This window comes from Thalia democratica, unplaced genomic scaffold (genome assembly GCF_965202585.1).
Source record: "Thalia democratica unplaced genomic scaffold, ktThaDemo2.hap1.1 HAP1_SCAFFOLD_730, whole genome shotgun sequence".
In the NCBI taxonomy this organism is placed as follows: Eukaryota; Metazoa; Chordata; class Thaliacea; order Salpida; family Salpidae; genus Thalia; species Thalia democratica.
This window is the reverse complement of record NW_028139713.1, coordinates 5209-32303: the sequence shown is the minus strand read 5'-3', so window position 1 is coordinate 32303 and position 27095 is coordinate 5209. Positions and strand designations below refer to the sequence as shown.

The window sequence follows — 27095 nt, the reverse complement described above, 5'->3', positions numbered from 1 at the left end:
GAAACAAGTGCCAATCAACCTAAACTTTAACTTTGAAAAAACAGCAACGTAATTCAAAACTCTTTAAACTTTTCAAACATTCCTTTCTTTTCCTTCATTCGACTCGAACCTCACAGTTCAGAGCAGCTCCGCCGACTCGTCTTTGCCCTCGACGAGGTCGGTGACCTGTTCTACAGTGCGCCCCCCGGTGTTCGGCAACGCGAACAGAACGTAAGCGCGAAAGCCAAGTTGAAGCAGATGAACGGAACGAACGTCCACTGCGCCCACGCTTGCTATGTACAACATCATTATTTTTTATGTTATTTTATATTGTTTATTTTTAATATTGTATGCTATTTGGTGAAACAAATTTGAACAAAGCATATTTTTTTCTATTTAATTACTCACTTCTTATTTGAAAAACATCTATAGTTTATTACTGTTGTTGTTTTTTTATATTTGTTTACTTATATTTACAATTTTAACTTTAATATATTAGAATTTGTCTGAACAAGGAAAATTTAATTTTATTAGAAGTGTTGTTTTACAGTCAAAAAATCAACAAGTCACGAACCAGCATGAACATGAATATGAAGCGACGAACCAGGAGAAGAACCAGAAAACAGCGCCCCCAATGGCGAACCCGGATTCCCGCGTTTCGTCGGTCGAGTGGGCGGCCAGCATGGGGAACAACGTCAAGTTCACCCCGCACGCCCAACTGAAAAATATTACAACTAAATAAATAAATACATGAAGTAAAGAGTAAAATTAGATAAACTAAAGCAATTTTCACACTTAAATTGCTTTTAAATAGTTTATTTTACAAGTTGTCGAAATGCAAATACAATAAAATTGAATTAGCAATAAACTATTCGCACGCCCAACTAGAAAAAATTACATATGTATCAGAAAAGTTATATATGAATGTTCGAGTTTTGAAAATGAGTAATTAATAAAAAAATTCTCATAACAAACAAGTATCAAAACAAAAGTTTTTGATTACATATATACACCGATGGTATTGAGAGAAAGTTACAATCGATTTTACCAAGAGTTACACTTTAGAAAAGTATTAGGAAATTTATATATAAATTGAATGAATAAACTTTTTCAAATTTTTAAAATGATTAGTGTATATATATATATATATTAAAGGTTTTATACAAAGTTCTGATCGATAGTGCTCGACAAATCAAATTGGAGCTTAATATTTATTTAATTATATAAAAACTATAATTTAAACAGCTGTTTCACACATTGAAATGTAAAATTTCATGTGATCGTCAGTAAGTTACAGTTTATTATAATAGTGAACAGAAATTTCGATTTTAGAATTTTTTATAATAATTATGACGTAGTAATGGTACAGTTTATTGTAAGATTAGTTGAATTTGAAATACGCTGTGAATATTATTCTATGCTTTTTAGGAAAGTTTAATAAGGTTATTTTGGAAGAATATTTTAAGCTATTAAAAAATTTTTAGGCTGTTGGGGAAAAATGTTATAAAATGCTCTAAAATACTCGTGTTTGCCGCTTCGATTTTGTTTTGTTTTAATATTTAGTTGGTTTTAATTTTGTTAAAAAAGTATTTTTGATAATGGATGCATATGTTTTGTCTTTCGCTTTTCTTGTTTAGTGTAACGTTCTTATCTGATTTTTCGATTTCTATTTTTTTCTAAGTTAAGCTGCAAACTTTGTAACTTAGAAAAAATAGAAATCGAAAAATCAAAGCAAAAAACAACTTAGTTAAACTTGTTTAACTTGTAATTTCAAAAATTTAAAGTGTATGAATTGTGTGTACATACGACTCACAAAACGAAACTAACAACACGATGAATGTCGCCACGGCGGCCACGGAAAGATACTTGAGCCATTCGTTCTCGTCAGAGGTGAAAGTCATTGAAACCACGAGCACGACCAACGAGGTGGCCATCACCAAACTGGAAGTCACGTTTCAAGATCTTCGGTCCCAGCTTGTCCACTCCTATCGACTGTTCAGGTTGAATTGATAGTTTAAAATAAATTTTAAATTCACAGCTTGTTCACTCCTACCGACTGTTTTAGTTATTCGTAAGTATATATTGAGTTCAAATTATTAGGATAAGATTTGTATTTATCTAAGTTGAATATTAATTTGTATTAGTAACTCCCTTATAGTTTTAGCTACTGCTTATGTTTGATGTCTTCCATCAAAATAGTACAGCAGAAAATATTCACGACTAACAAAACAAAAACAATTACATACAGTAAATTGTGCATACTTTTTTCAAAGTAATTTATTTGAAAAGTAGAATAAAAATGCTAAAATTTGTAATGCCAAGCTTAAACTTGAACGGTAGTAAGTTAAAGAAACGAATCATAATCTTAAACCGTTCAAAATACTTTTATTTTAACGTGGCCTTTTAAAAAATGAAAATAAAAAACCAACCCCAATAAAGCGGTGAGAAATTGCAGCAAATAGACGATTGCCGAAGCCTTCTGCGCGTCCAATGGCGAGTATCCGGCCTGCTTGAACAATTCGTTCGAATACATACCGATTCCGTTGATTCCGCACAACTGCGCTGTGTATTTACATTAGGATATATATATAGAATTATTCGTTAGTGTTGATAATAAACTAAGTTTAACAAGTTTGTATTTGTAGATCTTATATATAATAAATTATTAAAGGCAGTTGTAGTTTAAGAGAAAAGTAAAGTTATTCGTGTAATACCGTCGATTCCATACAATTGCGCTTGTAATAAAATTGATATTTGTAGAACATTGTCAATTAATAAAAATGTTTAAGAAGCAATTAACTTTAGCAAGTGTTTATCTAAGACGTTATTTGTTAATAATCAATTAAGAGCAGTTGAAGTTTAAGAGGAAAGTTAAGTAATTAAATTGTTATTTATAAAATGTTGTCAGTTAAGAGCAACAATCATTGTTCAAGAGGGAAATTAGGTTGAACGCTTTGTCTACTAACAGGTGAATTTATAGCATGTAAGACTCATTAATAACTATTGATTAAAGATATTAGTGTCTTTTTATAGGTGGTTTTATATTAACTACCAATTAAGAGCAGTTGAGTATTAAGATGGAAGCAGAGTTGTATGTGTAACTTAAAGTCTATTAGTAGAATGATAAATATTAGTTACTAATTAAAAGCGGTTAAAGTTTAAGCGGGAAGCTAAGTTGTACGATCTTTAGCTTCGCGCTGTATATTAAGTCTATTAATAAATGTTTTCAGTACTAATATGATATTAAATTACTAATTGGTTAATCAAAAGAAATTAGCGTTGTAATGGAATGTCGAATTTGACGTATAGGGTTGATTCTTTACAACAGTGGTTTTGGAAATGTAAAAAGCTGAGCACAATAAAATAATGAAAATATATGTGCACACTAGACAATTTATTACTCGGTTTTACTACCAAGACTTATCTTATTTTTACTTAACTGTTTTTTTTGTAAAATAAGAATTAAACCTATTTAAATCTGTATAATTTGACAAAAAACTAAGACATATAAGAAAATTCTATAATTTTTTTTTCTAATTATCAAACTAACGCGCACAGTAAAACATTTTTAACTGATATAGAACTAAGTATTGCGATATGAAATTTTTTTATAAAAACTTTAAAGTTTTCAAATAAGCTTAATATTAATTTCTTATTGAATTGAAACTGTTAACTGAATTGTATATTAATAAGCTATAATGTATTCGGTATGCTAATAAGATTCATTATTAGTTAAAAAATATAATCCAAAATTAAAATTTTTATTATAAAGTTATGAGTTTAAATTAGTCATTCAAATATCTATTTTTATTAAAAAGTAATTCAAATACCTAAAACTTTATATCTTAACACACGTCAGTAATTAAAACTATTTTTAGGTGCGGTGTCCAAATATTAGTTATTAATGGTGATCAACTACTCTTGGATTATAAAAGTTAAGTTTGGCAAGACCGTAAAATAACGTTATTAAGATTTTTGCACCGTAGGACAAAAGTAGTGCAGATCATTCTTAAAACTTCATAATTTTTAGATAAACTTATTTTCTTAATATGCACAACTTAAATAATAGGTATTATTTAAAGGAGTTTAAAGTAAACACGGAATACTATACCGAGCTAGTTCTATTGTTTTGTAATAAACTGCATTGTAAAAGAAGCCCTGAGCTAGCTAAAACATGCATATTATTATTGTATATCTATCTTTGCAATTTTTTAATTAATTTAATTTTATTATTATTTTTTAACACCAAACGAAATATCTCTTGTTCAGTATTTTTTATTTTTTAATTTTGACTGTTGTTTTGAATTTTTTTTAACCAATTTTTATTATTTATTAACGCAAAATACATAAAATTTTGCAAATTTTAAAATTCAATTTCATTAGCATAATGTACACTTTTTTTAAACAAGTTATAATTGTTAAGCTTTTTATGCACAATTTTTATACAATCTTTGCAAATTCTTAGGTACATCTTTAATAACATTTTTAATATTTTATTCTTAAACTAATTCGTATTTACACTTTGAACTTATATTTTTACTACAAATTGTAACCAGGTGTAACTTCATTGGTTTATTATATAAATAAATATAGTAATTAGTTTAACTTTTATAACTTATACTATTTATTTAGCATACGAAGAAGCTTACTTTTGAAAAGGCGTTATGAATAACTAACTTAAGTGATCTTAACAAATTAAACTTAGGCGGCTTTTTCTATTAAACCCTTTAAAAACAACTAGTTTGGTAGATATGTGGGGCAATCACTTCTGTGGGCCTACCCCTTATTTGAAAAAAAAAAGTTCAACAACTTTAAGCTTAAGTAAAAAATAATCGAAATACACAAAAATTTGATAACAACTGGTAAGAATTTTAATTTTTTTAAATCTTAAAAGTTCATTTTTGGCTATACTTTTTAGATTTTATATTACGTATTTTACATACTTTATAAATTAAACTGATGTAGGCGATACTGCATCATGTTTTATGAATAATAAAAGTTACAAGACCAATACTAAAACTAAGTACATTCTATACACCTAAACTTATTTACATGATTTGTTAAATACTCAAACGTAAAAGTAAAACGATTTTAAAACAGAAAAGGTTAAAATTAATTCAAATTGTTTTCATACATATTGTAAAATCAGTATGTAACTTTCTGAAAATGCACCTTAAAATTTATTCCAGACATTCTTTTGTAAGACTTTTAATTAAACCTTAAAAACAAAAAATATATCAGACATATTCATTTTAAAAAATATTTGAACTCAATTATACCAAAATCATAAAAAGGGTTAGATTTTTCAGACGAGATAAAGGAGTATTAGAATTTCATCACGTTGTTCAAAAACAAACGTAAATAATTAATGAGCTTAGCTGCCAGAACAACAGGAAAAAGATAAAAAACAACAATATAATATTACCTGTATGTAGGTCAAACGCGTAATTGCCTAAATTCAAATGCTTTACAAATTTGAAATATGCAAAAAATAAAGCTTGTGGTCATTTGAGCAGAAAACCAAAAAACAGTTTTAATTCTGTAAAAAGGTCATTTAAAACTGTTAAAAGTTTTGTAGTATAAAGATTAAACTTTTCAGGTAATGTTTTATTTATATTGATTTATCTAACAAGCTTTTATCTATTTCTATCAAACTGTAAGTAATAATGTAAATTATCAAAACGTCAATATTAAACTTTTTATGAAAAATAATACTGCTTAGAAGTTTTAAAGTTATACAGCTATTATTAGTTTTTCACTTTCAATTTTAACGTTATGAGTATTTAGAAAAATTGACTTAAAATAGTTTATATTGTTAACTTAGAAGTTACAGAGCAAGTTTTTTTAAAATAAAAAATTATCAGGGTGAAAGGTTTTATAGGCATTCTCAGTTAATTAATTTGGTATTGAAAATAAAAATTTTGAATTCTTTTTTTGCTAAAAACACTAAAAAATTGGTTATATAAAAAATGTGCACTTGAAATATTTGTTCTATTGTACTGAAACTAACTGTATTTATAAAATAAACTTAACACCAGTTTCTGTACCTTTTTACACTATAATTAATTAAACTATTAAAAAAATACACAAGCGCTTTGTTTTAAAAGTTTTGAAAATGATATAGTATTAAACTAAAATTCAAAACAAATATACATTTAAATTTTTATCAAAATCTACAATTGGAAATAACTACACGGAAACTCATCCTTGAAAAGTTTTTAATCTGCTATCTTTATTCAAAATAGTTAGGAAAAGCGACTATTTGTTTTGCACTACTCATGATTAAATACATTAAAATAAAGTGATGTGGAGAAGTTTACACTGTAACATTTATAATTACAACATGAAACTGTTGTATGCCATTTAGTTTTACTTGAAACAGACAATTTAAATTCTTGTCAAAACTTTAGACTATAAAAGTCTCTAACCGGACAAAATATTATAGTGCTCCAACGTTGGGTGGAAATATTATCAGTACAAGTCAACTATAGTCAAACACCTAGATAGAGTAGCAGATAAATAGTATTTCGTATCTAAGGAACATCTTTAAAGCAGTGAAACTTAGTTGCACTAAACAAACGTAACTGAACACCTGTACTGTTAAAACTACAGCGATTTCCTTTAATCAACTACTTTTTTAGGCTTGATACAGACTAAATTTTAATTTTTGTTTTTGTAAATAGGCAATAAACAAACCTTGTATGTAGAGGATGAGTAGTGTGAACATGATTCTCTGATTGTTTTTATTGGTGAACATCTGGGGGATGGTCACTCTTTGGCGCTCCCCGAAGATGCCTGGTTCTGATGGCGGTGGATGGCATCCAATTGATTGTTGATTTCTTGCTGTGAATGATTATTATGGTTTTTAATCTTTTTTTTTTCAAACTTTTCTGCTTTGATATATTATAACTAATTTTATTGTCTGATGCAATGACTTAGTTAAATTGTGTCTGCTAATTTGTTTTATAGTTGATTGTTGATTTCTTGCAGCGAATGATTGTTACTTTCTATTTAAGTTTTTAGTTGTTTAATTTTTTTCAAGATATAAACTTAACAACTATGTTGTGAAAGTTAGACTTAATTTCATTGTTCCTACAATTAGTCAACTTGAAAATATTAGTTTGTTTGCAAAATAGCCAGTTTCTAATTGACTGCTGACATCTTGCTGTGAAAATTAGAATCTGATTATTTTGTTTAAAAATTGAGAAATTTGTCTAAATTTAGCTCTGGTTGTTTACTTATTACCGCAAATAACTTGTTTTCAGCAATTAAACTTGATGAAAGCTTAAATAAGTCAGTGTAATATCTGTCTGAATACTCATTTTCGAGTATTTGCAGATTTTTGTATTTAAGATAAGATTATTTTGCGTATGTTTATTGTTAACTTAAATAGGATTATTATGTTATTGGTTAAAAGAATCTAAATTTTTGTTTATATTTTGCGGAAATAATTATAGCATTTTACTAAAAACTGATAACAAAGTCTATAAAAAATAAGGGCAAGATCTTACTAGATGTTTTTATCTTGTTTTGAACTGTTAACTTTTTTTAAAACAAAAATTGTTGGCAAAATAGGAGAATTGTTGGCATGTTTATGATAATGTGAAAGATAAATATTATCTGTTCTAGACCGCAATAGATTGTGAAAAAACTTCTGTTTTGTGATGTAAATTTTTACTTGCATTTTTTTGTAAGCAGTAGTTCAATATTTGAAACTGTCTGGATTAAATATGTAAACTTAAATTTAGGAGTTATGTTTTAAGAATTATAAATGCAGGCAACACCAATGAAAATGTATAGACAATATTTTTATTATATCAATGGTAGTTTATTTTGCACTGTGTAAAGTCTAACAAGTTTAAAAACTGGATAGCTGTCAAAATTGCACGAGCGTACAAAATTGCACGAATATTCTTTTGCACGAGGGGATAAAAATTGCACGAAGACACTTTTGCACGAAGAAATTTTTACACCATTTGATTTTTTTTTTCATAATTTATTTATTAGTTTCAATTTTTTTTAATTAGCTTTTTTTCACTATTACCCCTAACCCTTAACCCTCGGTCGGTAACTTTTTTTTTAACTATTTTATTTTTATTAATAATGCTTTTTTATTAGTAATTTTGTTTTTACTATCACTTATACCTCTAACCCTTACCCTCGGTCAGTAACTTTTTTTCTTTTTTTTTTCTTTTTTTTACTCTCCTGCAAAAATGTAACTCGTGCAAATTTGACCATTGGTACAAAATTGTCTTCGTGGAATTTAGTACCCTCGTGTCAATTTAGTCTTTGTGCAATTTTGACCCGTTCCCTTAAAAACTATTGGCTTTATAGATAAAAAGGTAAAATACAGCGAGAATTTTTTTAGAAAAACAATTCTATTATTACTAAAAACAGTTCAAACAGGCTAGAAAAGTACTTAAAAAAAAAATTAACAAAAATGTTTGCATAGTTTGTCTTTTAACTATGACTTATAAAAAAAAAACCTGAAACCATACAAAAATACAAAACATCCTTTGTATATAAATTAAAAAAAACAACAAAAGTTCAAAACTAGTGTGAAAGGTTGATAAATATTTTGATTAACGAGCATCAACCCTGAAGGCCGCAAGCAAAGTCGTAGCAAAGTTTAGATGAAACAAAAATTTCGTAAACAAACCCTTGCAACCTATCAGGCAGAATATATCGGATGTTTTCAGAAAACAAATTACTCAGCTAACTCATTCAAAATACATTGTTAAAATAACTCATTTGTAATTGAAGGCATTAAGAAAAATAAATTAAATTAATTTGTTTACTATATCTCGAACAGTTTTAACTATTAAATTTGCAAACTTAAAACTTTCATGTTGATTCGGAGGATTTAGTACAAATACTTGGATTTAAATTAGCAGTAATTAAGCTGAAAAATGTGGCTGCAAACTTAAATAGCTTTTTGAACAGATTAAATTAAGTAGAACATAATTAAAATGTGTAGTTGAAGGCACTAAGAAAATATTTAGTTTGTTTATTGTACCTCAAAAAATTTATCTTTAAAGTTAAAAAGATTAAAAAAAGTTTTAAACTTGAAAGGTCTAAAAACACATAATTTATTAATATATTTTTAAATTGTAAACGAAATCAACAAATACAACACTGTACATTAACCTATTTAAAAAAAGTCTTATTAAGTTTAATTATGAAGTTGAATATAATAGGATTAATCCGTATCAATAATTTGTTTATTGATATGAGTTAATAAAATGAGAAATTTTCAGAAAAGAAAATTGCACCACACTAACTCAGACTGCTTAAAAACATATTAGATATCTAAAAAAACAAAGTAGATATATTTATTAAAATACTACTTCCAGTATAATTAATTAAGAGCTGGTGGGTTTAAGTGTAAACACTTTTTCGTTTATAATAAGCTAATCTTTATTTTTTCTTTTAATAAATAAAACTTGTGATCATTTTCAAAATAGGTGAATAAAGTTAATTTAAATGGTACTTTAAATTAAATAATAAAAATAATAATTAAAAGATTATACTTTCAATATTCTTTGTAATGAGATCACTTTAGTAAACATGTGATCTTTTTAGAAAACAATAAAACTTATAAAAACCACATTACATTTATACAAATTAAACGGTTTAAGTTCTTTGTTTTAGAAAACAAAGCAAATTACTTTTATTTAGACACAGGGTTCACAAAACAAATATTTTACTTTGTCTAAACAATAAAAACAAATATCGTTGTTAATTATCTGGTAAAACAGTTAAATAAAAAAAATGGTTTTTAACAATATGGAACACTTTAAACTTTTATTTTTCAAATAGTATTAATAAAAACTTAAATAAGGCAAAAATTATTGCATTATTTAGCAAACGAATTGTAATTTAAATTTAAAACAGTAAGACATGGATCAAAAAGTTTAGTCTAATTTAATAAATAAAACAACCAATAAAATACTTAATAAACAAACAATCGATAAAAAGATATCATTTAGATAAAATTTGTGCAGACAAAAGTTAAGTAAGATAAATCCGAATAGAAATATTTAAGAAATGATTGAATTGCATTTGGCTTAATGTCACTTTTGTAATTCATAACCGTAAAAACTTTTAGTACACGTGTAATTTAATTTTAGTTGTAGCTATTTTGAATAAATTAAATGTTAAAAATAAATAATTTTTCAAAGCTAAAATATTTTTAAGTTATTTTTTATAACGTTATAAGTTTTTCATAATAAATTATTATTTTCAAATGCAACAAGTATTTACGACTACTTTAATGACTACTATCACATCTTATAATTAAATAAAAATATTCTATATACCAAAATTTTTCATAAAATTCTTAATAATAAAGTGTTTTGAAAATATCTTTTATGTATAAAGAAGCTAGTTATAGATAAAAAATTCTTGAAATGAATTTTTCACAAAAAACTTACAACTGTACTTTTTTATCTTAACAGAATTTTTCCGATGCATAACTTATTTGAAAATATAACAAAACACATTTCATAGTTTTAACGAGTACTATTAGTACAGCAAAGTTCTACAGTATTAGCATTTAGTTAGTTTTTACATTCGATTATTACGTCATTTTATATTTTAAAACTTTAAACTACAGTAAAATTTTATTTCAATTTCTATTCAATTTAACTTATTAAGATACAATTTTTGATAAGCCTTACTACGAAAGATCTCAAATAAATTAAGGGAAAAATTAAATGTGTTTTGTTTAATTTTTATCTTAAGTTTGTAAATTACCTGTAAAATATAGTTTATAAAAAATACTTGATTTTGTTAAGTTTTAGTAAAAAAAAAATTTAAATTGTACTTTGTATATAACATTATTGTTCGTGTGACTTTAAATTAAAACATTAGATTTTTTAAACTTAAAACAAATTAGTTTAATATTTACTATTTTTACACTGAATCTACATAAATCCTTTAAAAAAAATATAAGTACTTGAAAAATCAAAATAAATCGTAGTCTGCTTTAAAAATTAATTTGATATTTTTTCTGAAAATGAATAGAACTCTAAATATTGCTTAGGTTAAAAATCCTAAATTTCTTCAACAAATTACAAAAGCAGTTAAAAATCTTGAGCTAAATAAAATTAACAATGTAAAATTTATAAATAAAACTGTAGTAAATACCAGTGTATGTAAAACTTTATGCTCTTTAAATTAAATATTTATCATAATAAATAAATTTTTATTATGTTTTTAATGCTTATGAATTGATACATTGTTTCTATCAAAGCTTTAAATTAAATAATTCAACAAATCTAATTAAACTTTCTTGAACTACAGTACGGACTCAAGTTTCAACTTTTACTAAAACGTTTTTTTTATAAGAATTAACCTATACCAAGCTAGCTGCAACAATTTTTTTTCAACATTGCAAACGCTTTTCAAATCAATCGGATTTTTATTTTCGAATTTGTTTGCAACTTTCAAATTAGCCGTGTACGAACGTGTCACACGCTTAATAACAAACGTGTAATCAAAAACCTGGCTGAACTGAAAAAAGTGACGGGCTGGCATTTACTCGAAAACAAATGACATTTTGTAATATTTAAATTGCGTTTTAGGCATTTCCTCAAATAAAATTTAAAGCAAAGATGAAATTAAGAAAACAACCTTTAAGTTTTTTATTTAAAACACAATGTGTATGTACGTTATACAACTTACACGTTCAAAGGAAATGTTTTCAATGACCTTAAAAAATAGTCTGATTCTAAATGATTAATGTACTCATGCTATACAATTTAAAAAAAATTTAATACTGCAATTTTTACTGAAAGCAGAAGCAAGAAACTTTTAAATAAAAGTGATTTTTTTTAGATATTCATTTCCGCAAAAAACAAAAAAAAATCTAAATGAAATTATTTTCAATGAAATTATAAATAAGCTGAAACTTCTGATTTTAAATGAGTAAAGAACATGTGCATATTAAAAATTACAAATTAGTTGCTAAAGCAGCCACAAATAGGGTCTTAATAACAAATTATATTTTCAATATTTCAGAAAAAGAACTCCGTTGAAAAACTTAAAGTTTAAATCAGTAGTACATATACTTTTTAAACAAGTTACATTTTACTACGCAGTACTGGTGCTTAAATTAAAACTATTGCAATTAATGTTTTTAAATTACAGATATTTCAGTCTTCACAACAATGAAGTTTTTTTTAAGATTTTTTTAAACTAAGTTTCAAAAATATTCAAACTTAATGAAAGCATAATGTAAATAACAAATATTCTTATCTTAAAACTTTCGTGCCGTAAGAAAATGTTTAAATATATTGAAATTGACGCTCTTTTGTTAAATGAGAAAGCTAACAAATTTTTAAACTGTAATGTAAATTTTGTTGTTTACAAAGCATAGCACTGAAGATAAATTTACTTGAAATGAAGCCAAAAATTTTACTCTTACTCAATTATGAGGTAAACTATATTAAACTAAGCGCGGTCCAACTTAAATTATCAGTTTAAGTACAAACCCTTTTAATTAAACAAAAATTAAAACCTCTCAAGCACTTTAAATGTAGAAATTAATGAAACAATCAATTACATAATTATATAGGTCTAAGATAAGTAAATAATAAAAATTTTACTTAATAAAACTTCTTATGCTTCAAAATTTTTTATATAATAATTTATCAAAGTAAAACAAAAAATAATAATATTTCATTAGCAAAAAATACCAACAGCTGCAAAAGTACTTACAAATATGCTTACTGGGTGAAAAATCAAAATATTTTTGAAAACACTTTTAATTTAAAACTTATAAACAATAATGGTGCCAAGTGTTTACGACCAAACAGTCTTGAATTTAATTACCTCAAAATTTAAAAACTGTCAACTTGAAAGCAAAACATAAACACGTAAAACTGTAAAAAGTTCCGTCACAAACAACAAATTTCTAATAATGCGTGGGTGCCGAAATATTTCTGAAAATTTAAATGAGTTTTGATGAAAAGAAACAAATTTTGAATGTTTTGCACACTTTACGGATGAATTTAGCATGAAAAAGAAAAACATTGAGGTTAAAAACATTGAGGATAACTTTTATAAGCAGAACTGTTCTTATGTCCAAATATATTTTGTTAAATTAATATTTTTTATATATTTTAATTTAAAATAACTTTATTGAAACATAAATATCAAAATCATACATCTTAAAACTAATAAGTGTGTTTAAAAAAGCCAAGTCATAGTCTTATGTCAATATGTATTCTATACAACTAAAATTATTCAAATATTCTATTTAAAAATTCTTGTGAAAACATGAACATCAATAAATTATAACTCAAAACTAATAAGGGTGTTTAAAAAAATGACCAAGCCATTGTGTTCAAGTAAATATAGAAATTTAAGAACAAAAATATATAAAATAACCGTATATGATATTTAAATAGACTGGCTTAATTAACGAACGAGTATATTTTAGTGAGCCACAAAAACCAAAACAAACATAACTCAATTGTTTAACCTGAAATTCGAGCACAACTATAAAATAAATCAATTACAAAAATTGGTGTAAAAAAAACTTTTAAATCTGAAAACCCTCAGAGACCAAAAAATCAATCTCCGTTCGTAAAATACACAATGCACATTCAAGACGTATAGATTTAGAACAAACAACCAAACAATTATGTACTTTAAGATAAGCGATAAACCTTCATCAGTGCAAACTTTTACTATATGTTGTGTGGGCAACATGTAGAACAAAAGCTCATAATGAAACAGATTACAAGTAAAAGTTGCTGAAGGTAAAACAAGTTCAGTTTGTTTTGTAAAGAAAAATTTTAATTTTAATTTTTGCACCACCAATTAGATAATCTTAAAACAAATTTATAACAAAAATAATCATAAAAAAATGATTTTTTTAAATTTTAAACAACTCAGAGGTTAAACAAGTCATAATCTTTGTTCAAATAATACATAAACTACCTGAGATATATAAAACCACAATAAACATTCCAACAACAACTTCAAGATAAGCTTAAAACTAAACTCTCACTTAAACCTTCATCAATACAAAAGTTTACTATATGTTGTGTGGGCACCAACTAGAACAACAGTTTGAACCCGCTTACAAGTCAGTGGGTTACGCGAGTTCAGTTTGTTTTGCGAAGTTTGCCTCATTTGCAAACTCTCTTCAACTTTGCTGCTTTATCGCGAGCATTTGAAGTGAGGGCAGCTATTTTTCGCCAATCGATCTGGCTGCATTCTTGCGAGCACTTTTTACTTTTGCTGAATATTGAGTTTGTTTTAATTAACTTGTAGTTTGCTGGTTGTGGTGTTTATACGTTTCTTAGTGAATGCCAAAGTTTTTATTCTTTTACGCTTATTTAACCTAATAAGCAACTGAGTGGCTTATGCATCTATTAATTTGATAACTTAATTTCTAACGCTTAAGACTGTTTTCATTATAAGGTTTTCTGTAAACAAATAAATGTATTAAAAAAATTAATTTTAAATTTTATAATTTATTTTACTTTTAAACATACTTTCTGTTTTACCTTTTTAAAATTTGTTAAAGCTAAACTTAAACTGAAGTATTTAAAGACAACAATAATAACACATAATAAACTATTAAGTGCTGAACTTATTGACTTAAGAACTTAAACAGACTAATAAAATGTTATTATCTTCTGTTTTTGTCTCAAGTTAAAAAAAAGTTTTAGAAAACACTTGTGTATTAAATTTTCCTCAATAAAAACTTGTAAAACATCATTGCGTTTTACTTAAGCTATTCCATAACCAAAAAAGTTGGACTTAATTGTTTACTGAAGCAAGCAAATTTAAATATTTTAATGTAAAATCATCAAAATTCCTCAAATAACACTTTTGTATTTCAAGCAAAATAAAACACCTTTTCGTGCCAAAAAATTTCTGAGAATTACTATAATTAACTTTTAATCATTTATTTTTTAGCTGTTTTCAGCTTATTCGTCACCTGCAAAATATTTACAGTACAAACGATCAAACCAAAATTTCTGTTTCTACTTAATTTTCTTATAGCATTTCCTTAAAAATTAAATCAAAACAACTATTTTAGGAGAACTTATTATTATTATTTCCTTCTTGGTAGAACTATTTTTAATTTTCACCGCTGACTACATTGTTTAAACAATTTGGTGTGAAACAAAAAAAAACTCAGACCAAAAAGAAATACTTTTAACGTAAAACGTTTAAACAAATGTTGTTTTTATGGAAAGGTTGCTTCAAGAAATTAGAAAAAATGTAGATGATTGTAATCATAAGTATTATTGTTAGAAATAGCGTGACTGAAGTTACAGCTATTAAGTAGAACCAAAATAATCAAACTTTCAACGTTTGTGACAAATAGATTTCAACAATTATTTCATGCTAGGCGTTAGCTAAATTTAATGAAGAGTGCCATCAAATGACTGCATATAAGATCAACTTTAAGTTGTTAATAAATATGTTTCATCTTTATAAAAACTTAAGATAGGAAAAATTAAATATATAAACTTGAAACAGATTAAGTACTGAGTAATAGAAATTAAAATGAACACTATTGAATTAAAGTTATGAACAGAATTGTAAGAACAATCGTTTCAAGTACTTAAATTTACTAAACCGCCGGTGCTGATTTGACAGGTGGTGATTTTAATTTGTGCAACTTTTCAATTCAGCTTGTTCATTTGCCGCATATAAAGGACAGAGTTCAATGAACTCTACTACTTGATAAATTTATTGTATTCAGTAAGATTAAATTTGTTTAAACACTTTAGTCTAAATATATTCAACCGCTAAAAACTGAATGATGTTTACTTATTTAAATTTTCTATTTTTTAGAATTAAGGTTTTCAAAACGACATTGAAAATCAAAAAATATTATAACGCATTATATTTAAATTTTGCTTTCTTACATTAAGCTTAAGTATTGCGTTTAAAATATTTTTTTTTTTTGTACATATGTCAAGCATGGTTTTCGATATTAAACTTATGACTTTTATCAAATTTAAATTACTAAATTTCCGTATTTTTAGAACAGACAGTACACATCTACTCTGAGTGTTTTCAAATAAGTACTTTCAGTGATGACATTAATTAAAATAAGAGTAATTAATATCTGTAAACAAAATAAAAACAAGAATTAACAAAACATAAACATATTCAGAGGCACAATGTAAGTGCAATTGTTTCACAATCATAAAGTGAATTTTTTGATAATTGCCAAAAAAAATCAACAAAACCTCCCACATTCAACCACATAGAAAAGACTTTGCGCTCATCATGTATAAACTATTTTATACACAAACTGATTTAATTTAATCTATTCCTTTTTTCCAAAGTGTGAAAAATTAATAAGCTATAGTAGACCCTGGTGTTCATATTAAAGTGAACTATCCAGGCTGACTTAATTAAAAATTTTCTAAACAGATAAATAACCCTAAAACAAAACTAAACCAACTAGGGAGATACATAAATTTTTTATAAACAACAAAACCCAACCAACCAGTGATATCTCGGTCCTCAGCTTCTTCAGCGTGCTGACAGCATCGTCCCTTCTTCCCTGCCTGATCAGCGTGTAAGGAGAATCCGGCAACCACTTGGAGGCGATAAAGTACGCGATTGAGGGAATCCCCTGTAGCGAGAGGAGAAGCGAAGTGTACTCGTATGCGCCTAATATCTGTTTGAAATTAGTTTTTAATTGTTTAATGTTTTAAAAACTTTATTTAGCTTTTTACATATCGGTGTAGCTTGGATAATTAGAAACACTTGTAAAAAAAGAATAAAAAGTTTTTCGTATGCGCCCAATATCTGTTTAATTTATTGTTTTAAACTGCTTTTTTCTCTTTAGGTTTGGCTATTTTGAAATAAAAGAGAAACTTAAAGGTAAATTAGATAATATATTCAAATTTTTAACTCTATACTCCTAGAATCTGTTGAAATGAACAATGTGCTTAAAGATTTTAATTTTTAGTAACTTATTTTAAAGTAAATATTTTTTTTATACGTCTCTGTGTAGTTTGACTGGTTGAAACTATGAAAAATACTTATGTTAACACAATAGCTCCATCACCGCGTTAATAAACATTTTCAACACCAGTTTTGTTTATTAATTAAAGGAAATGCTAGATAACTTTTTTTCAAATAAAGTATTAATTATTGTCCTACAAATATTTTACTTGAAATCAAGAGTTGTACAAGTTTTTGATAGTATTAACATTGTAAAAATATTAATATATTGATCGATTACTACTACTATTATTTTACTCAACCCATGAAGTAACTTGAAAACAACTCATAACCTTTTTTATCTTTTTATTCAAAACATATAATCTTTAAATGTCTAATTTTTTCAAAAACAATAGGTCAACAAAATTTTAACTTTAAAAAATTCATTGTTATCTAATAAATTTTCAATCTTAATGAAAATCTACATATGCAAAAATAAAAAAGCAAAAAAACTGAGTATGCAGCAAAAATATCCAAAACTTAAGTTTGAAGAATATGATATTTAAAAGTTCTACTTTCAAGTATTAAAGCAATGACAAATCAAATTGAAAGCAAACAAACTTTGGGCTGGTTTTAAATGTCAACTTAGTATCAAGTGCTTATTTGTTTGTATGAAACTATTAAGTTATAAGTAAATGTTAAAATTAACAGCATAATTACAGTTGAAAAAATATCTAATCAAAAAGTCAAACTTCATTATATGAGATATAAAATATTTTTAAGCTAATTTAATTCTTTTACGAGGTGTACCAGTAGATAAAACAATGTAGATGTACAAAAACTGACAACATTTGTTTTACTTGAACTAAACTTAATTGTCCTAAAATACCTTAAAGTAAACCAACTTTTAGGATGTAGCCAAAAACTAATTTAAAACATTTTGGAAAAGTGAATCTGAAGTATATGACTAAAAACATTGATTAAAGTTTTCAATATCTTATACTTTAAACTTATGCTAAACATAAGAAAATTGAAATAACAAAAACACTGTTTGTGAAAACAAGTTGAATTATCATAATGAACCATTGCTTTTATCAAAATATTACAATATCAGTTTAAACTAACGTTGTAACAACTTAAAAAAAAAAAAATTAAACAATAAAGATGAAAGTACTATTTATTTAACAAGCTAACAAAACAAGATTTCTTGAGAATAGCAACAAAATTATTGTTAAGTATTGAAAATCTTCAAGTTTTTAAGACTAATTAAGACTACTGTAAAGTATTAACTCATTTAATTCAACTTTTCAAAAACAAAACTACATTAAATTGAGTTCAACAAACTAAAGAACTTCAGAGGTTTGTTAAAATAAAAAGTAAAAAAAAGCGTAAATATATATTTTCTAGTCCAACACACCTGTTCAAAGCCCATACAGAGACCAATCAGCCCACCGGCAGACAGATTTACACCAATCAGGCTCAAGTAGAAGGCTTGCTTTTCAGGTGTTGCTATTTCTGATACTAGCAGTGGTATCAAGTCTACAAATATTTACAAGTTGTTATTATTTAAAAAGAAGTTTTGCATGATACTTTTAGCAAACCTTTTTTATTATATACGTTTTTTATTGATCACATATTTCAATTTTAGTGTACTTGAACTTATATAACCTTTTTGTTGAGTAAATGTGTAACTGTTTATAATACTACAATTACAAAATTTGATATAGGAATAAAAAGATTATAAGTTAATTATTTAAAAAAAAATAAAAGAAAAAGTACATACAACGTAAAATACTGATGATTATACGAATAAAATTGTCTTGGAATAAATGAAGGTAAATAGTCATACAATAATTAAATATAAAAGAGGATAAAATTAATTAAATTCCTCATTTGTATACTTATGTAATTTACATACATGTTTATATGATTATTTTATCAGTTTTCTTTTTGGTGACTTGAAAAACTTTGCTCTATTTAAATAAATTTAAAGAGCTAATGTACAGACAAACAATTACAGCAAATTTGTTGATTAATTAACACTCAAGTTGTTATGTTATTTTACATCATAAAAGTATATCAAACATAAACAGGTTTGTAAGTTCAAAATTAAAATAAAATATAATTAATCTTTATAAATACCTATCAATTTAAAAAACTAAAAACAAAACTGACTCATTCCAAACCCGGAGCACAGCCCGAACACGGCCCTCCCCACAATCAGCGCCTCGTACGACTTCAGCCTGAAAGTGGTCACACTCACCAGCATCACGGACACCAGGTTGACGAAGTTCATCAGCATCACGCTCGACTTCCTGCCCAGGTACGGGAGGACGAGGAAGGAGAAGGAGGAACCGAAGAACCCTCCCGCCAGCATGATGGATCCTGAGCATTTCAATACATGGTTTGATTTGGTAGTTTTTTGAAAGTTGTTTTCAATTTGTTACTTTTTGATAGTTTCATTATTAGGTACCAAAACAGTTTTTGTACACTTTGAGGTCAACAAGAAACTATTCATTAGTAATTTTTCAGGAAAAATAACAAACTTGTACTTGACAAAACTATTAATTGTAAGCAGTTACCTAAAACAACCTTAAAATACATGATACTTGCTAATTAAATCTTCACAGTTTGAACAAGATAAAATTTTTAAGTAAACCTCCGTTGGCAATGAAGCTGATGGCAGCATCCTCAGTGATGGAGGTGCCGTTGTTCCTGTCCTGTGAAAAATGTAACAGTTTTATAATTTTTCAAATGATGTTTTATTTTTTTAGATTATATATGTTTTTCCTCAACTTGATGCACTTCTTTTTCCAGATTTTATCTTTCTGGGAAAACAAGTATACATATTGGAAGAAGGACTTATATTTTTTTACTGTGTGACAAACAATTAGAAAACTGATAGAATAGTAAATTTATTTAAATTTCTCAAGGTAAGGCAGTTTCTCATTCAAAACTATATACTTATTATACCAAAACTTTGTTAATATGTCTAAGAGTAGTTTTTGTCGTTTAAACAAGATGTAAGTAAATTTGTCATGGTTTAAAATTATTCTTGAATAAACTGTATGTTAAGTGAGTAATTATAAAGAGCATTTATAGCTAAATAGTGAAATAGGGAAATAGTATTGGACATAATATAATTTTTATTAAAAATATTTTTCACTGTTTAAATAAGTTATACAAAACACATTGAAGTAATTTAAAATTGAAATAGATAACAAAACTTTAAAACACTCAAGTCAAGAAAAAATTATACATCATTACAATGCATTTTTTAGAAACTTAAAGACAAAATAATAACTTTATAGAAGAATAAAAATAAAAGCCTGTAAAAAAATTATAATTTTTACATACATTTAATAACTAAATAAAAATACTACTAGAAAAAAAGTTAAGCTTTAAGATAAAATTTTGTTGTAAATTACATTTGTTTACTTTTTTAAAATTAACAGAAAATAAGTTGAAATGAAATTTATGATACTTATTTCAGAAGTTATCGATAAAAAACAATTTATTTTAAATTATCATTAGAAATTTAGTACATACTTAAAGTTTTGTAATTTTTTTCTTCTACTAAAAATTTAGAAAGTGAAAAAAGACCATTGTCTGTAAAAACGCTTTTAATTTATTTTACAATAAATTAACTATTTACTTATAAACAATAAAAAACATTTAATTTAATAAGTCAAAAGTATGTTAATTAGCATAATCTAATTAATATCTCATTTGTATTTTAAATTTTTGACTAGTTTTCTTTTATGGTTACTAACCTTCCTATTTCATTTGTGAAAATTAAAGTTAACTTTGTGCAAAAAACATTTTAAACCAAAGTCAAAAAAAGTTAACTAGAAGCACATGTTTTCTACCAATAACTTTTCTTTACATATTAAAGACAATTTAATAAAAGTTCAAAATAAATAAATAATGATTTTTTAATAAAAAAGAAGTTTTACTATAGATGTGTAAAAAAAACTAGATATACAATTTATATGCTGTGTTAATACAGCACTAGCTTATAAATTATGCTATAAAATTAAAAAACTAATAACATAATTCTACATGTTAAAACACATGTTCGATGAAAACCATGAAATGAAGTCTAAACTTTAAAAAAATATTAATGTAGAATAAAGTATATTAAAGAAAAAAAAAAACATTTTCACATACTATTTATTATTACTTCTATACATTTTTATAGCTTTACAAGTTTTTTTTGCAGTAATTTAGTTGGCACTAACTTTTTTTTTCGTTTACTTATTCTTAATTTTACTTAGTAAGACTTTTTACAGCAAAGCTAGTACTTTAGTAAAGGCGTTACCAATAAAAAATAAGAAGAAATATATAACAAAGAAGCTGTTTTCATACACTAAATTCAGTCAAATAAAGCTCAAAAAACAAAACTGAGTAATAATTTTTAGGTCTATTAATTTAATACCAACAACAATAAACTTTTTAACAGGCAAGTATAAAACATGTTGTAACATACCTGGTAAGTTTGATTGAAGAATTTAATCAGGTTGTTAGTGGCAGAGTTGAAGGAGCCAACGCTGATTCCAGTTGAAAGCATCACAGCTGACACGCTCAACACGATTGTGATGGTGCAAAGCCACGAATTCTGTATAAAATTTGTAGTTGTTTAATCACTTAACTGATACATATAACATAATTATAGTATATGTATAACTACGGACTATTAAAACAAATTGTTATTTTAACACGCTGTTAAAATGTTGATAACGAGTTAACACTAAAAACAAAAATTTATTGACTTACTGTAATAGAAATTTACACTACTTTAATTTTGTTAACATACATAATTTAGAGATAGATTTTACTTTATATTATACTTATAAAATTTTTTGAGTAAATAATTACTTTTATAAAATTCTAACTTATAAACTCTAATAAGCTTCTAAGGTACTTGTTTTTTAATCGAACTATTTGGTTTACTATAAAAAGAAAAAAACAAAAATTTGCAGTACATAATCAAAGACAAAAATTAGTAACTTTAAATTTTAGAAAAATCATTAAAATGTGTTAGCATGTACATTGTACAACACATGTAAATTTTTACTATTGTACATAAATATATTTAAGACTTAGCAAACTAAATACACATAACTCTTAAAACCGCATGCTTTTATAAATGTCTAATTTTAGATAACAATGTAGCTAAACATTTAGTTTAAACTTTATTTAAAAGCTTTGGTGTATATAAATTTTTTAAAACATTATCAAACTAAAAACTTAGTCTTTTACAGAGTCAAAAAAAAATATTATATCTGAAAAATAGACATTTCAATAGTTAACAAAATTTGTTTTTTTTTTATTATAAATGATATTTTACTTAAACACACTTACTTGAAACTGCTTTGGTTTATCTTGAACAATCTTCTTTTGATCCATTTTCAAATTTCTTAAAGTAAAAAACTAAATTCTAAAACTAAAAATTATTTATATTTATTTATTTTTACAACCGTCATCACATATTTTTTATAAACATATGAAGTGTGCAGTATTATAACTAAAATTCAGTTTTAAAAAAATACATATCTAAACGATTTTAATATTTTTAACTATTTAATAATCTTTTTATAGTTATTTTATCTTTAGCAAAATTAAAATAATATTGTACAAAAGTTAATTTAAAGTTTACTTTTTTAATTTCAAATTTTATAAATAGCTCAGTGAACTTAAAGTTTACATAAACAAATTTTAGACCAGTTTTTTGATTGCAAAACAAAATCAAAGTAGTCGAAGTTCTTACAAACTTCTGATTTAAACTAGTTCAATTGTTTTACTAATTAGAACACAGTTAAAAGTTTTTGTATGCTAAATAAACTTCTGTTAACACTTCATTACTTTAATTAATTAATAATAAAACACTGTGACTAATACAAATATAAGAGTAAAGATTGTTAAACGGTTCATTTTATGACATCTTAATAAACTTTTACAAGTGAAACTTTAAGTATAAAATTCTTTGTGTTGGATAGTACTAAATGTTTTTCAAATTAAATTAAAAACTAAATACCCTAACTAGTACTATTGCTTTTTGAAAAAACATTTATTCCAATTCAGAAATAACCAAAATTATTAAATTCACCAAAGATTGTTGAATTAATTAAACAATAGGTGACTTTAGTTTTAACATATTTAAAGCAAAACATATATACAACTTTGCAAAATCATAAAAGATGATGTAAAAATATGTATTTTGTATGTTAGAACTAATTGTAATACCCCTTAACTTTTAAAAGTTTAGAAAAATAATTTACAAAATTAAAACAAACTTTGTATGACACTGTAAATTTTTAATAATTTCTAATTTTTGTTAAATTTGAAATTTTTGGTAGATCATACTTATTACAAAGAAATGAGGTTAATATTTAAAAAAATTTATGCTAAAGTATTTAGTTAAAAAAAAACTTTTATTAAACTAAAACATAAAGTGATTAAATATGTACTATCTCAGAAAAAATAAAGTGTATAAATAAATTTATTAAATAACACTAGTTTTCAAACTAAAAATATGTAGACTAAAGTTTAAAACAGTTAAAACATCACTCATACAAGTCAAAAATAGAAAACAACTTTTTTTGAACATTTACTATTTATTATTGTTAATTTCTGGTAGGAACAACTTTTTTGATTAAATAACTAAACTAGTACTATTGCTCTTTGTAAAAAACTTGATTCTATTTAGTGATAGCTTAACAAAAAAATTTTAAATAAATAAATTCACTAAAGATTGTTAAATTTTATAATAAATAAGTTACTTTAATTTTAACATATATAAAGGAAAATGTTTAAAAAACTTTGCAAAATCGTAAAAGACCATAGAAAGCTATGTGTTTTGTATACATTGAATAATTTTAATTAATCTTACTTTTTATAACTTTTTAGAAACACTAGATGATGTTAATTTATAAATATATTTAGTTTATATTTGTTAAAAACTAGCTTTGTATGACACAGTAAAACTTTCGCAACTTTTTTTAAATATGTTTTTTAAATTAGAAACTGTTTGTAAATCATATTTACTTAAAAGTTTAAAAACTGTTTGTAATGAACTTAGGTAAATAACAGCAATAACTTTAGGTTTAAGTATTTAGTCAAACAAACCCTTCTATTCAAATTAAATTGATTTAATTTGTATAATCTCAGATACAATAAAATGTATAAATAAGTTTAAATAACATTAAACTTTTAAACTAAAAATAAGTAGGCCAAAGTTTAGAACAGTTAAAAATGACTCATACATAACCAAGTTTAAAATACAAAGAACTTTATAAACCTTAAATATTTTCTAGTGTTAATTTCTGGTAAAAAACATACTTATTTTGTTATATATTAAGTTCTTTGCACTACTGTAGCCAGACTTTCAAATAAATATAATTTTATATATGTTTTAAACTTATGTACAACATAAACATGTTTATTAAGGTTTTATCAAATTATTTAGGTTACTAACAGTTATGTTAGCTACTTAGACATTAAAATATAAACAGTTATCTTTATGTTTTTTAATAAAAAAGAAAGAAAAAAAAATTTAACACTCACAACTATGGTCAATGGATTGGTGTGAAGAAAGACCTTTCGGTCATCAAGCCTAACACCATACGTTTTATAACATTATTTGAGCAGTTAAAATTAAAACCATAGAAAAGAAACTTAAGATCAATGAAAAATCAATATTATTATTAATTAACAGTTTTTTTAAGTATTATTATTTTACTCAAAACAATATTTTTTTCTTTAAAGAAAAAAATAGTGTGCACTCTTTTTTATAACAATTTCTGCCAACATTGACTATGGAAACCATAGCCTACCATGGCATCACACCGTCTCCTCCCTTAGATTTCAATTTTTACAGTCATGAAGTTTACATTTTTCTTGTTGCTCTTTTTACATATTTTTTTATTGTTATGCATATTTTGAACAGTTATATCTCATCTTTAAATATATAAATAAGAATAAACATGGGTATAAAACAAAAACTATAAATCATACTATATTTTTATAAAATCTGTAAATTTTCTTTGTATGTGCATAAATGTATTTGAAAAAAAAAATTAAATATTTAGTACTTATAATATATGTTATAACTCAATTATGATTGCTAATTCTCATAACTATAATTGTTGTAAAAACCTAAGGCAATGTAAATGTCTACGTAAAAAGAAATCATACTTTTTAATATACAACTAGATTTTGTAGAAAACTAAATAAATATCTAATAAACTTTACATAAAAACAATTTAAAAAGTAAAACTTAACTTATAGAATGTACTTAATAATGGTTCAAGGGAAAAAAAAATTATGTTAGTCAAAAAAAATCACAATAAAAAAATATGCTATCAAATAATACTGAACATACTTAAAAACTATTATTGTATAATGGAATCATCAGCTGTTTTTTAATAACAATATTAATAATCTAACAAGTAAATATATTTCAAATTATTAAAGATAGTTAAAATGTAATATTGTACCTCTGTAAAAATAAAACTCTATTCCTCTAAGTCATGAATTGGTATAAGAATTAAGTTGAGTAAAATAAAAACTAATCAAACCTATCTTTAGCCACATTGTCAATAGAGACAAAACAGTAACACTAAATCCCAAATTTAAAAAACCAAAACCAAGTCATCTCTGCCCACACCCAGTCAAACGACCATCAATCAGCCCAAAAATAGATTACAAATATACCAATATTGAAAATATATCTTAGTTGGTAAAAAATATAGAGGAAATTAATTTTGACTTCTATCTGATTAATTTTAAGTAAAACACTTTTTAGTCTAGAATGAAAAGCTCTAAGGTAGCTCTGATCTTTTAAGTTTCTTGGAATTTCTTCCCATACTTTACATCCAAGATATGATAAGGTTTTAGAACCATAAAGACTATTTACTCTAGGGATGTAGTAATTTGTCTCTGAAAATTTTATTGAATGATTGTGAATTTTATTTACTCTTGTAAAGTAAGGCTTAAAGTTAACTGGCAAAGTATCTCTTTTAAATTTGTGCATAAAAACTCCTTAGCTCACACTTAAACATATTTCTAACATCTAATATTTTAATTTTTTATTTTTATACTGCTAACACTTTCATTCCAACCTTAAAAATTAATGCATCTTGATGCTCTATTTGTAAGTTTATCAATCTCAGTAATTTTAGTTTTACTTGCCCTACCCAAACACAAAAAACCATATCTTACATGACTTATCAGAAGTGAATTAAAGATAGTACAAGGAATTTTAATTTAAAAAAAACCTTGTTTTGTATAAAATACCTATTGTCTCCAATAACTTAGTTTTTACTGCTTCAATATGGTCAGGCCTATTGAGGTTACTACCAATTGTAACACCAAGATACTTATAACTTTCTATATAACACTAAAAACATATGTAACATTAAAATACCATCCTATTCAATCAATTTTTTAACAAAAAATTAAAAGGAAAAGGTGTAAACCTAATTGCAGACTATTCAATGTTTGTAGCGTAAAAGTTATGAGATATTAGTATATCCCTAAAGTAGATATCCGATACTACTGTCAAAAATATGCATAAACACAAAAAAAATATTTGACAAAAATGGAAAAATTCTTATTTTTATTAAAAGTTTTGGAAAATTTTTTAAGTGCTTGGAAAATATATAAAATAAAATAATTTTGTTACTTGGTTTTTATATATTTAGTTAAGTGATTTTTACTAAAAAAACTTCTTTTTGCAGAACTCTACTTTTGCAATTTAGTATTGCAGAACAACTACTTTCACTGTAAAAAAAAACTTGCAACTACAATTAAAAGTAGCTTGTTGTGGTGTTATTGCCACTGCATGCATGAATGCGTTTCGAGAGAAGAGAGAGAAAAAAACGTTTCCATGCCGAACTTTGCACACAACGTCGATTCGATTGAAATAACTTTTCTTTTTAAAAAGCCGCAAAGTCGGTTTAGCACTTAAAAGTTAATCTGTTAGGCATGAGCGTAATAACTACACACGCAAGCTTCAAATGTTTGTGTACATCATAAAATTGCAACTTAATTATCAAAAAACTAGTTATAATTTTATGGTATACACTTTTATGTTATTTAAAGTTCAAGTTTTAATTTATTAAAGTTAAATACATGCTTTATAAGTTTTAAAAGCCATCACTTGTTTTATCATTGTTCGTTCTTAA

At 25.2% G+C, this 27095-nt stretch overlaps 1 pseudogene; it reads right to left on the bottom strand.

The window, feature by feature from the left end:
• Positions 1-117: 117 nt before the first annotated feature.
• On the bottom strand, positions 118-22317 carry LOC145846957 (solute carrier family 2, facilitated glucose transporter member 1-like; annotated as a pseudogene).
• Positions 22318-27095: the final 4778 nt, after the last annotated feature.